Genomic DNA, 14,271 nt, shown 5'->3' on the forward strand with positions numbered 1-14,271 from the left:
TCCATAGTGATCAAGACAGCGGATTGCTAGGAGGGCTTGTGGGGCAAGGGGAAGAGTAAGTGCTCTGATTCAGCCATGCTGAGCTTGAGCTGACAAATTTGTGAGTGAGCAGATCTCAGAGGTGTAAGCCAAGATTTTAGTTTTGTCTAAAAGATAGGTGTCTGCATAGAGATGAGGGCTGAATCTGTCTTGGTGGGTGAAGCTACCCAGGGAACAGGTGTAGAGGGAGAAAACATGATGAAGGAGCAATTAGTGAAGTCAGAGAACTAGGAGGAGAAAATATCTACAGAAGCCAACAGTAAACAATATTTTAAGAAGAGCCTGGTTGATGGCATCAAATCAACTAACAGATCAAGGAGGATGAGGACCGAGGTTCACAGCTGTTTTGCATTAGTGCTGTCTTGGCCATCATTAACTTGTGCAGTATGTCTTGTCAGAAGTTATACGACACTGCACTGGTTGGTATCACACTGCAACAGAGTATTTGCTTCAGCTTTTTTTTTTCTTTAACCTGACCACATTACCTTTTCCTGGCACTCCCTGCAACTCAATTTACATTTCTATTGTAGAGTGGCACTGTTCTGACAATGCAGTAACACAGCATCTTATATAGCAGCCTTCCCCCATATTCAGCCTTCTCAGGCTCTTTGCGTATTAATTGACTGTGTGGTTCTTCACTCACCACTGCACAGCCGATGGAAACAAATAGCCGTCTGATCAGCAGCTAATGCTGATTAAAGCGCATTAATTCTCACTGGAACCCCTGAGCAGCTGCTCCGGCACATATGGGAGGGAAATCAGCTATTGACTCTTGCTAGAGCCATGACAGAAAGCAGAGTAGATTTGTACCTAGTTTCCCTACAGAAGGTTTCCCTACAACTTCCCAGCATCATCTGGGTTAGATGGCCACATTCCTTAACACTAGAGAAAACACTTTCATCTGAAAAGGAAAATATTTGAATATGCCACTAAATGAAGTTTTCAGAATTGCCTAGCTCCCTGCATTCCATGTAATGCACATATTCACGGGAAAGGACAATCTAGATCCAAAATATAATTGCACTTAAATAGGCAAAAATTTGGATTCCCTCCCACTTTTATTTTGCATTCCTATTTCCCAGTAAAACTTATGGGGCAGGGACAGAACAGAACCCAAGGTGATTTTATAAATTACATAATTATTTTGATTTTCCAACTAGAAATTACAACTTCACTAATAATTTAATTCTGCAAATGTGTTGACTGACAGATGTTTTTTCACATATATACAGTTACTATCATGATGTGAAGATTTACCGAAACGCAAATGGGAACACTGTATGCACCATACAATGGCTGTTCATTTTTAAGGAAACTATATTTTATAGCATGCAGAAGACAGAACCTTTAACTAATACATTTGGAATATTTTTATACAATCTTTGCCACTTAAAAATGGATACTCTAACCATCACTAGCTCTTACTGAGAGAATCTGGAGCACATCATTATAATATGACTGATGTATTTTGAAAATGGGTCAAAATGAACACATCAGTTTTCCCAAATGAAAAACTTACATAAACCAAAGTAAGGCATTTAGTTCCTCTTTCATTCCATATGATACACAGCTGCGTCAATCCCATCAGGAAAAAGCAACAGGAAATTCTTAACATGCTGAAGAAAAATCTAAAGTCAATGAGTCAAAAATCTAAAGTCAATGACATGAATCAATGAGTCATCATTGACTCCAAGATGAACATGGGCCGGCAGTGTGGGGAGGCAGTTAGGAAGGCAAACCACACCTTGTCATGCATCCACAGATGCAACTCAAGCAGGTCCAAAGAGGTGATCCTCCCCCTCTATGCAGCACTGATCAGGCCGCAGTTGGAGTACTGTGTCCAGTTCTGGGCGCCACACTTCAAGAGGGATGTGCACAGCATCGAGAGGGTCCAGAGGAGGGCCACTCGCATGATCAGGGGACAGCAGGGCAGGCCCTATGAGGAGAGGCTACGGGACCTGAACCTGTTCAGCCTCCTAAAGAGAAGGCTGAGGGGGGATCTTGTGGCCTGTTATAAACTAGTCAGGGGGGATCAGCAGGCATTGGGGGAGTCACTGTTCCCCTGAGCACCGCCAGGAGTGACCAGGAATAATGGTCACAAGCTGGCAGAGGGTAGGTTTAGGTTAGACATCAGGAGGCGCTATTTCACGGTCAGGGCGGCTAGGGTCTGGAACCAACTTCCAAGAGAAGTGGTGCAGGCTCCTACCCTGGGGGTTTTTAAGAAGAGGTTAGATGAACACCTTGCTGGGGTCGTTTGACCCCAGTACTCTTTCCTGCCATGGAGGGGGTTGGACTAGATGATCTGCTCAGGTCCCTTCCGACCCTAGAAACTATGAAACTATGAAAGATGTCTCATATCACCTTACTCCTAAAAGTGTTTTTTGAACGTCTAGAAGATGTTTACAGTGTACCCAAACTATTAATTCATAGCTTTATTTAGCTTGTAATAGTTGTAGGCCTCATTAAGTTGCTAAGGAGTCAGAAATACTATATTAACTTTAATAGAAGACTATCAAAATTATAAGACAACCCCCCAAAAATTAGAGTCTATATATGGAGAATGTATACATTTGTTATAATTTTCCAGGCATGGAATCTAATTATTGGTGGTCTGCCTTGAATTTCTGGTGGTTCAGGTACCCCTCTGTAGTCTGTTTCTTCCCAACTTTTTCTCTTGGCAGCCCCTTCCCCCTCTCCTTGCTGCTAGACTCTGCCCTCCCTGAATACACGGAAATGAAGAGTAAATTTGAAAACAATAACTTGGAAATTTAACATGGCTATAGCAATTTGAATATAGTACCCACGCACTTAGTTCATCTAGAACTGATGCATGTTATCTTTACTTAAAACTGCTTCTAGCACCAGTTTTAGCACAGATGCTTTCATAAACACACATTTGAACAACACTTTGGGACTTACATGTAGTATAAGTTATGCATGATACTAGTCCAAAGCCAAAGGCTTGCGATTTACCACACAGTTCATTAGGCTGGGCCCCACCAAGAGTCAACAGCATTTCAAGTCATGATGACCCCATAGCTCAGCACTGTTCATTATGTGTGTACACTCCAGGATACCCCTGACAAAGGAACCATGTACTAATTAGCCACTACTTATGACTGGAACCTGTCCTGGGATGCTCTAAAAAAATTATATGCAGCTGAAATACAGAGCAACCTGGTCCAACTTCACCTCATGGAGGGCAGGCCCGCACCAATCATATATGCCAGGCTGAGAGGGGGGGCAAACAAAAGGATCTGGGGTGAACTGTCTGGGGCCCCACTGAGATATATGACAGACACTTAAGGCTAGTGGAAAAAAATTGGAAACAGGAAGGAAAAAAGTGCAGCTCAGCTGTGGAAGTAAAGAGGAAGTACAAATATATGCAATTTAGTGGCTTACCATGACTTGGAAAACAAGTCAGCTGTGAATGGGACTGTGGTTAATGAGCACTACCATGTGGCTTATTCAGATGGGCTACACTAGCCTATGTTTGCCCAATGTGGGCCATGTGTTCTACAGTCATGCCCAATGTTGGCTGCATTTAATCAACTTCATGGTTGGTTTCCATTGCTGAGAACATGCTGCATGTAGCAGCAGTTTAATGACAGACAATGTATTTAATAAGATTTCCTTGTATGTGATTTTAAGACAAGGAGCATTTTTTCCCCATGCCAATTGGGGGAAAAAAAACCTGTCTTGTGTTTGAATACATACGGTATATATTTTGCAAGTAGCCTTCACGTTTTCATTCCTTCCACTCCAATATATAAAATAATAAAGAAAGCTCAACACCTCTGTATGAAATCAAATCCAAGTACTTTAGCCATTAAAAAAATATTTCCTCCTAAAGTCATACTCATGTTATCTGTACTTCTAACTATAGCTCTTGCATATATAATTCCATTATACTTTTATAAATCACCATTTTGAAAAATGCTTTTGAACCATTAATATATTTTCCTGGTTAAAATTCTTTGAGATGTTCTTAACAAGAGTCTTAGATAATGAATTTGGGCAAACTCTGGAACAGTCTTTACAGTATTATCATTCTCATTAATTTTCAGAACTACCCACTGTGTTGAGATGATTGTCATGGGCCTAAGACTTCAATTTGGCTAAATATTTTTGCATATATTTCAACATATAAGTAACTAACAGATGTTTAAATGTTAAGTTCACATTCTAGAAATAGTTAAATATTTACTATAGTACCATAATTTGTTTGCTGCACTCATTTTTACTTTGCTGTTTCTATCTTTAAACACTCCTTTAGTATCCTGGTTGGTTGTAGACAAAAAGCTCTAAAATGCCTTCACACAGTAACAAAACACACTGGATTTAGTACATGCAGCTGTACTTTGAAAATAAAAAATGAATTAAATTAAAAAGCAAAAGAAAAGCACTTAAACAGAAAACAAAGCAAAAGAATAAAAATCTTACATACATAGAAACATTACTTTTACCTAGGGTCCAGACTTTATGTAAAACATTTTAAATTGTTTGCATAAAAAGAGCTTTCAAATTCACGTTTTGTTTTGGCTTTAGAAACCTAACACTTACTGCTGTCTTAAATCATTACTTGAAGGCTGTATTAGATGAAAACAATATTACTTTTAAAACGTTAATGTAGAGCATATATAGTATCTTACTTTAGTCCAGATTATTCCTTTTTCTTTGCTTTTTTTTTTGTTATCTTTGAAGACTGCTTCTGTTTCCATTGTTTCATCCTTTACCATTCACATATCAGAGCAATAAGTATTTCATTACTGGTTTATCTGTCCAGAGGCTTGAGAAGCAGTAACAATTAACCCTCCCTTCACAGTGATTGATACAGGCTTTGCTTTCAATTTGTTCCACTACACAGATCATGAAATTCTGAATGCGATCATCCTTATTGACCTACACTTTCAAACACAGGGCTACAATGAGATGAAAGTAATTATTAAAAGGAATACAGGACTACTCAATGCTGAAACAAAGTCTTTAAAAATCTTTTAGATGACCTTCTTATAAAATTGGTATTATTTGATGTGAAATGAAGTGATGGATTTGCTTCATAATCTAGAAATGTTAAATTCAAAGCTGATCAATGTATTTCTTATTTTAGCATATAAAACCAATCTACAACAATTACTGGCTTCAACAGAAGATATCATAGCAGGATCAGGCCCCACAGATCACAGAAGTTCCTCAAACGACTTTATTTTACACTAGTAGCACTGATTAAAATACTTTGTAAGAGATTTCAAGGCAATCATTACTATGATTTGCTTCATAAAGACATAGTGTTTCCTTTCAAGACACTGGACACTGATTTACCTTACTATGTAAATATGTACAAACAGAACACAGACCTCTAAGAAGAAATGAAGGACTAAAAAGCCACAGGTTTATAACATCAGATGAGGTGAACCAAGACCTATAAACCCACATAAAAAGACGCCTTGAAAGCAAAACAGAAATGTTTTTCACAATTCCTTAAAACAAAGGTCTCAAATAAATATTAATCTCATTAAATCAATACATTTCAAGAAATATAAAGTGAGAGTGCAATAACTACAGAACTATTTAAAATAAGGGTAGCAGGAAAAGGAAATCAGAGCAGAAAACTATATGGCAGGATGTTCCTGCAGGCCTGAGGCTTTAATCACAAAACAGTGATGGAGATGAACCAATACTGCATGGATTAGCAATGAATTATTTTGAACTATAATCACGTGCCAGCACAAAGGGGAGGTAAAAACTAGCCATTACTCACAAGCTGATCTGCAGATAAGGGGAAAAAAGGTTACCAAAAAAAAAAGGAGGGGGGAGGGCTGGAAATGTACATGCTAAACTGAGTCAGGAGAATAATGACAATGTAAAACGTTGCTACACTTCAAGTAACATTCTATTTAATGTCGTCCATGTACTGTATTATATCGAGTGTTTACAGAGTACAGTCTGTAAGGTGTTTGGGCTAAAGCAGATTTAAATCAGCCAGCCCCTCTGAAACCAGAACCTGATAACAATGCATGACAAAAATCTTAGTAGCAAGATTTAGATTTGAATGATCAGAAAAGGCAGTATTTTTTCATACTGCCAAATTACAGTAAATATATAGATGTATGCATATATACATAACACTAATGAAAAATTTCATTTCCGTTAGTGCAATTAGAAAATAAAATACTACTAGATTAACATTCCATATTAGTTTTGTCTACTTCGGAAAAACACCGTTAGAACTAATTTTGAGGAAAGAAAAAAAAATAAAAACTGCTATTCACAAAGATTCCTGAGATTCTTATGAACAGACTGTTTAAATGAAGAGCACTTTAATCAGTAGAGGAATCCTCACGTTTCTAATGTCTTGCTGTGCATTCTGCAGGTTATAGTAGCAGCTGGTAGAGGTCATATATCTTTTGTGAGCATCCCAAAAAGGCTCACTGCCAGACTGTTAAATTATGAATAAGCAATGAACAAAAGAATGCAGATACGGTGGTGACAAGATAATCCAAGCAAATTTATCTATGACAAATTTCACAGGATTAACAAATTACATTTACACAGAACAATAAAAATGTGCAAAAAATGATGAGCCTACTTTTCCCTCACAGCGTTAGTAAAAAAAAAAAAAAAAAGCACCATTCCTGTGCATGTGTTAAATTTAAACTTTATCTAAAGTAAGACATTTACAGCATGTGGAAGACAACTATACAGCATTATTTCATTTCAAGCAAATAATGTGTATGTGCATATGTCTACAATACTCTGTATGTAAACTCCACAGAGTTCATAGGTATACACAACTGTAGAATATTTTTAAGTTTTCTCCAAAATTTGCATCAAACAGATGCTTCATTTTGCTTGGGAACTGAAAAATATTTCTGCCACTAATAAGCAACTTTTCCTAATGATTTTGTTTTCTTCTTATTTTTCACTGAACAGTCAATATGATGCATGAAAACCTTCACATGTGAAAATGAAGTCACAACCAGGACTCAAAATACTTTTTCTGGTCACATTACAAAACAATTAAGTATAAAAGCAAAGAGAGAATTCCTGGGAGATTACAGGTAATCTGAACATTCTGTATTGTAAAAAGGACCCCAAAGATGGATAATCAGCATGTCAAATCACTCTTTTTATTTTGGATTTATAATATTTACTCTATTCTATTAACTGATACTCTGGTCTTCAAGAAGTTGCACAAAAACATAAAATTAGACTTTGAATAAACTGGTATTGGAATGCATGAAATAAGGGCTACCAAATTATAACTGTGTGGAAAAGCTCCTTAGGCTAACTTATAAAAAATATAAAATAAAATTAAGAGGAAAGCCAGTGCTTCTTGGTTTCAGAATCCCAACATAAACGGAATGATTGTAATAAAGGGAACAGTATATCTGTTGCTAAGATCCAAGCACAGTTGAATCTTTTTCTACCGTTGCTCTCACTTTAGGTATGTACTTTCCGTCAACTCAGTTTATTTTTGTTGTTTAATATGAAACAGTTGTTTAGCAAAAATACAACTCTAGTGAAATTGGTCCTCTTCAACGTATATACATAATTTACATAGCAAATATACATTCTCCTTATCCAACACTGCCTACAAACAGGAAGCCTCACTATTAAAATGAACATCCAATTAATTAAGATACTCTACTAAAATACTTGGATCCTTCAAACACTGCTGCTTGAGTACCATTTATCTAGCTCATTCAGCCATAGAGAAAAATTACTGTACTTTTGATTTATACAAGAAATACAAGTTTTTTTTTAAATCAGAATTAACAACCCCAAACATTTGTTTCTCTTTTGATGCAATCCTTTTATTTGTTACCTTAAAATAAAAACAGGGCTTTTTTATTTTTAATAATGCAAATTTTTCCAGATCCCTTCATCTGTGGAACTAGTAGTTTATACATAGGTGAAACACATCCGTCAATTCTACATCGAACAACAGCCTGACAAATATAATCAGCCACTCCTTACAACTTGGAGGTTAAAGTATAAACAATACCATCAACAAGTCCTTTTTTTAACCCAGAGTCTGGATGGTCACTCAGCTGTTTTCAACTGACCTCAAACCTGATCTACAAAGAGTACCACCCACACATGTTACATGTTGTTTTTCCCTGCTATATCATGAGTCTCCTAAGAGGAGACAATTAGTCCATCCAATATTTATCAAATAACTTTGCTAAATGAACTGCAATCTAAAGACAACAATTCTGAGACCACCTAACTCATATAAATGGAGCTTGAAATCACAAACATACCAAATTCTCAAATGTAATATATAAACCAGGAAAAAAACCAAGGAAATCAGCCCCCTCCAGCATATATAAAAGGACCTACAAAATCATAAGCAAGATGCTCACTTGCATAATTTAATTCAAAATGACCATACCAAGACAGCATTAGTCTATAAAATTTGGTTTAAAAACTATATCCATACGCCCTTTAATGAACACAACTCTATATTCCTAATCCAGACAACATTCCTGGTCAGGGACTTGCAAAGAGTCAACAGTATTAGGGACAAATCTTTACTGAAATTCAATAAGGATTAGATGTCTAAATTCCATAGATACCTCAGAAATATGGGCCCCACCATATTTAACTGTAGATTATACATGCATACCAATCAAACTCTCTATCATACGTATGCACTGTAGGCATATGTAAACATAATACATCTTCATTTAAATTATTTAACAGCAATTTGAACTTCTTTTATGCATCAAGTTTACAAATAATTTTGAGAAATAACAAATATAAAAATATACCAAGCCATTTCAGAGAAGTGCCTTATTTCAGTGGAAGTGTAGTACTTCCTTAGGACTTTTATTCCAATTTTTAGCACTGACTTTGCCAGTTCTCATAAACTAGCTACCTTAGCTTCCCTACCTGTAATATGGGTATGAAAATGTTTATACTGTACGTCTTTCAAAGTACTTCTCTAGCACTTCAGATAAAAATCTCTTCCAAAAAGAAGAGAAATCTATACTAAAATGCTAAACAGTATTATTTAGTCTTGCTTGGGTATAGTGTGACATAAATGTATGTTCTCAAAACAGAAAGGAGGACAGCATATGCCTGAAGGATATAATTTCAGTGTACAACAAATAAGGAAACGCCGCATTGAGAAAGCAAACTGGGAGCAACCTCAAATCACAGATTGAGCCTATACTCGTCCAGTGGTTCATTAGAAATTCTTGTTCATTACATAAGGTTACTTGTCAGTGTGATTGAGTTTTGCCTATGAAGTCTGTGATGAGCACTTGCATAAATTTCAGCATCTAGGCACAACAGATTGAAATAACTGTCTCCATGAGGACTACTCTGTTTTAGTTGGAAATGTTCCTGATTTTGTGTGTTTAATGATACAAAATCATACATAATCCTGCTCCCATTCAAAGTTCATGAAAAGTTTTGTCTTTTGTCTTAATGAGAACAAATTCAGGCCTAGGGTATTAAATTTAAAAAATCATGGGACTATGTTCTCCAAATATAAACCATTTCTTCCAAGATTCAGTTGCAAACCTTATCATTCTCTTACTAGATGATATTTGTCCATGTAACATACCACTACAACATATAATATTAAAAAATATTTTTACTGCAAAAGTCCTGTCAATATCAATGGTACAAGAGTCCTATTCATTTCAATGGGACTTTGTGTATTGCGAAACTACTACTCAAGCTAGTCACAGAACAATGCTCTAGTCATATATGACATGCCAGGAACCATTTTATTCTCATCTTATGCAACAAAATGCAACATTATAACAAATTATTCTTCCTATGCAAAGTTCTGTTAAAACCAAGAGCCAGCCTTCTTTTTCACACCAATACAACTTTTTATGATAAAGATAGGACACAGTAGCTTTGTTACCCAGAAAGATACTGCCTATTATGAAACATGGGATAATTTATTAACTCTGTTTCAAAACATTTCTTCTAAATGCCAAAAAGCTTTGGCAGTCATGGATCTCCATCAAAATACAACCCAAAAGAAACCCTATATAAAAATAAGTAAATAAAAATCAAACACTGAAAAAGAATTTTCTTGATTAGGTGCATGGGGCTTTGGGGGGCAGGGGGGAGTAATGTCTTCTTTAGTTTAAAAAATAAAAAATATGTCAGCCTCAAAATGCAAGTTGGACATTTCAACTTGATTAAATTAACTACAGGCCTGATCCTGAAGCTTCGCTCTGTGTGAATAACTCTCACACCTACTAGCAATCTTACTGGTGTTAACAGCAATTGACTGCAATAGGTTTATTTCACATACATGCTTTACTCAGGTGAGATGGGGTTTCAGGCTCAGATATGACTGCATTAAACTCTAAAATTCTTTAGTTAATTGATAAAAGATAAAATTCAACTACAGTTTGCAGAAGGGCTCCATACTACTCCCATTAAGCCAAGATCAGCCTCCCTCCTAACTTCAGTGAGATAAAGATCCAGCCAAAAATGAATTGCTAGAGTTAATCCATGTGCTCAGTTTCAAACAATCAACATTCTTTGAATGTGCTCCCTCCATAAATAAGATACTGTTAATATAAATAAATACGCTGATGAAACCAAATGTTTTGAAAATGATACTTTTTAGGTAGAGCTGGCATAAAATCTGTATGAAATGACAAAACACAGTTGTCACTCTACAAAAACTGTTTCACATCATTTTTTGCAGTAAAACTCACACTGGGGTTTGGCAACTTCCATGCCAAGTTTCAGGTCAAACTGAGTTTTCAAACTGCCACTCACGTACATCCTGCAATTCAAGCGCAGTAAAAAAGAAAAGGTCCGATGTTCATGATATATCCCAACGCCCCCCCTGAAAATGCCTACATTTTGGGGTGTGCTGTAATTTATTAATGTTTACATGATAACTCTAATGATGACTGCAAAGTTACTAGACCTGAAAAGAAGCCTGGTAATTATTTAATATGTATTCGTAACATGATTATGCGGCACCATTCATTTGGTGTAAAACAAGTTAAATGGCTATAGCCTCTGGTAAGAAAAAAGTTATGCTGTAAAGAAGGCAGAACCAGGGCTACAGACAAAGCCTTGTTATTCAGAATCCCATTAGTTACTGAAAATACCTAATATAACTTTTGTTGATCAATACTCTCATGTAAGCCTTAAATAATATATGATTCTAGTTGAGAAAAAAAAAGCAGCAACTCAAATATGGTGGGAGAATGTTTCAAATTATGAATAGTAGCATGACTGCTAATCCATAAATCAGAAATCAGAAAGATTGTTGTAATGTGGGAGGGCTCTATTTAATAAAGGTCATTATAACTACTGGCTCTAGAGCTATAAGATCTAATATCCTCTCTGGTAGCTCTATGATATGCCCATGCATTACTGTTCTTGTTGACAGTCTGTTGCCTTGGAAATATTTCATTATTTCAGTTTTTCCATTTGTAGACCCTTGGCCTTGTGATATGAAGGCCACCCTATTTCATATTTTCGATTATCATTTAAGCAATCTTCTGGAGCTATTTATATAAAAGCAAGTGTTAGACAATGCATATCATCATTTATCACTGCTGTGTTTAAGCTCATACTCTAGAAAGAAATACAAAAATGAAGGATTTTTTTTCTTTACTTTAAACCAATACCTCTGTGATATTGTGATACGCTTTGCAAATCAGAGCTGGCATATCATATGCATGACACTTCTGTCTATTTAATTTTCTTGGTTATACATCCACACAATTGAAAAATCCTAGGCTGGTATTGTAACTGTATAATTTGCAACCTACCGGAGTTCAAAAGAAAAATCAAACTAGTAAAAGTGTGTAACTTTTCAATTCTTTTTTCCTCCCCATAAATCAAATTCAAACACATAAATCAAAGTGTAAAATGTTTAAATCAAAGTGTAAAATGTTCAACTAATGCTGGTGGTAAGTTGCATAAAAATATTCTCTTTGAAAGACACGTTATAACAATTAACTTATTTAAAGTAAGGTTAATATAATCCAGCTAAATATGGTGGAAATGAATAATAAACTAACAGTATACACGATGTTTACTCATACAGTTCTTAATTTTCACACTTACTGCTTAAAAACAGTTAAGAAAAAAAGACTGTAAAACTCTTTATAAAGCATTTGATTTGTGCCTCTTGTTCAAGTCACTTAGAATATGTGCATCAGAGGATGGGTGTAAAGTAGGCTTACACAAACAGCTGCTTGCAAAAATTTAGAGACATAAATAAGTTTTCGGAGAATGAGCATTAATGTCTATTTACTGAAGCACAATTATATTTTTTCAAAAACTTTTTCGAAACAGCATAGTTTGAGAGATCATTTCTTGTACAAGCATGAATCAACTTACACAAGTAATATTTATACTTCAAGTGTTCAAGACATTGTAAACAGTGATAACAAAGTGAACCCTCAGGGCACAAAACAACTGTTTGGACACTAGGCCAAGTTTGCGGCTATTAGTGCTGCAGGAATTTGGACTACTTTTTCCCCAGAAATGATTACTCCTCCCACTCCCTACAGAGAAAAACCACTCTGATCCAACCTTTAAAATGACAGCATCAGAGCTGAACAAGAAGATGCTATTAAAGGGCATTAAATTAAATACAGTATATCCTCCTACAACTTCAATCAGAATTTCAGACCAAGTGTTATTTAGTTCAGCTCTCAAGTGGAGCAGAATAACAAATCGCGCACTTTGATTTACCTTCTCCGAATGCCAAATGGAGACAGGTGATAAAGAAAGCACTCATGCACAGGCTATGAAGTTTCCCCTAGAAATTAATTCTATCTTCAAGATTCCTATCTCAGAGAAATTCCCAAAATGGCACACAAATATGCTTCTGCTGAGAGATTACTGAAGCTGTCCTGGCAAATACACTTAGTACTAATATAGTACCATGCTCAGAAAGAAGACAGAAAAAAATTGCCTGTTAGAGGGAAAAGGCATTGATATTTATATGTTGTTGTTTTTACCTCAAAGAACTTTACAGAATAAAAAAGCAGGCTGCTAAAGACACTATTAATATAGAAGAAATGCCTTCGCGGTCACAGGAGGAAAATGTTGAACGTTTATAAGTAAAGAGAAGCAGAAACATAAGTTAAACCTCTGATTTCTAGTAACATGGTGTTTTCCCATTACACATATGGCCAAATTCAGCTAGCATATACATTTCTGACTGCACAGTCAGAGTGCAACAGTTAATAGAACAATCTCAGGCACAACTATATTAATACTTCACCGTTGTCTAGAAAATGTATAGCTTCCCAACCTTTTGCAATACTCAGTAACTTACTCCATTATGAAAAGCACAAATATCTCTAACCAGTCTGTCACTATTTCATTCTTTTAAAACTTACTGGGGGTGCTCACACTAATATTTAAAAGACAGGTTTGAAAATGACAGACATGAAACAAAGTCTGCTTGACCACAACTTATTTTTCTTTAACTACCTCTCTGATCAACCTGTCCTTAACCTGTCCCAATCCCTCTGCACTTTAAGGCTGTCTAAATGTTCAATTTTCATTTTGGAACTAAACAGGAGTGGCATCCCCCCCCCCCCCCTAGCAATGCTGAAGACAGCAGAAACTCTGGCAGCTCTCCTCCTGGGCACTATCTCTGAATACTTTTGTAAGAATGGCAAAGTAACATCACATGAACTTGGTAAACTGTTTCCCTGAGATCACTTCTTTAAAAAGAGTCACTTTACTAGGACAAATCTGCTACGGGCCATTCATGACAGCCACAGTAGATTCATGTCAGCAAAAACACTAGTCCACATTCAAGAATGGGGGCTAGGAGGGAGGATTACGAGCAAAAGTCGGGGGGGGGGGGTAAAGTCTGAACCACTGAGTCCTAAGAATCACATCAGTCCCTCGCCCTTGCAGCTAGATGTGTTGTACATAAACTCTTTGGTTTCTGACGGAATGAAGCCCCTAGCGCAGCTGCCCCGAAGACCCTGATGTGCTTCCACCACCACGAACTTCCCCCCAGCAGCCTGCAAAGGGAGGAGCAGGGGGAGGGGGGGATCCAGACACAATATTCCCCAATTGTTGGAAAGCTCGGAACAAACTTGCGCGATTGTGCAGCTTGTTGCGAAGAGCAAAACAGCTCCTCTCTAGTTTTGGCCTAGCTGCACTTGAACTGCACAAGCCGAGGCGGCCCCTCAGCGAGACATTCCGGGCCTGGTGCAAGCTCCTCGCCGTCCCCTCCCTCCGCCGAGCCCCCACCCCCCG

At 36.7% G+C, this 14,271-nt stretch overlaps 1 protein-coding gene across 3 annotated transcripts in view; it reads right to left on the minus strand.

Annotated features, from left to right (window-relative positions):
- The window catches only part of NPAS3 (neuronal PAS domain protein 3), a 992,068-nt gene that overhangs the window by 977,096 nt on the left and 701 nt on the right, over positions 1-14,271 (minus strand). The window lies entirely within an intron of this gene.

This window comes from Gavialis gangeticus, unplaced genomic scaffold (genome assembly GCF_001723915.1).
Source record: "Gavialis gangeticus isolate Ggan-Ray unplaced genomic scaffold, GavGan_comp1, whole genome shotgun sequence".
NCBI lineage: Eukaryota > Metazoa > Chordata > Crocodylia > Gavialidae > Gavialis > Gavialis gangeticus.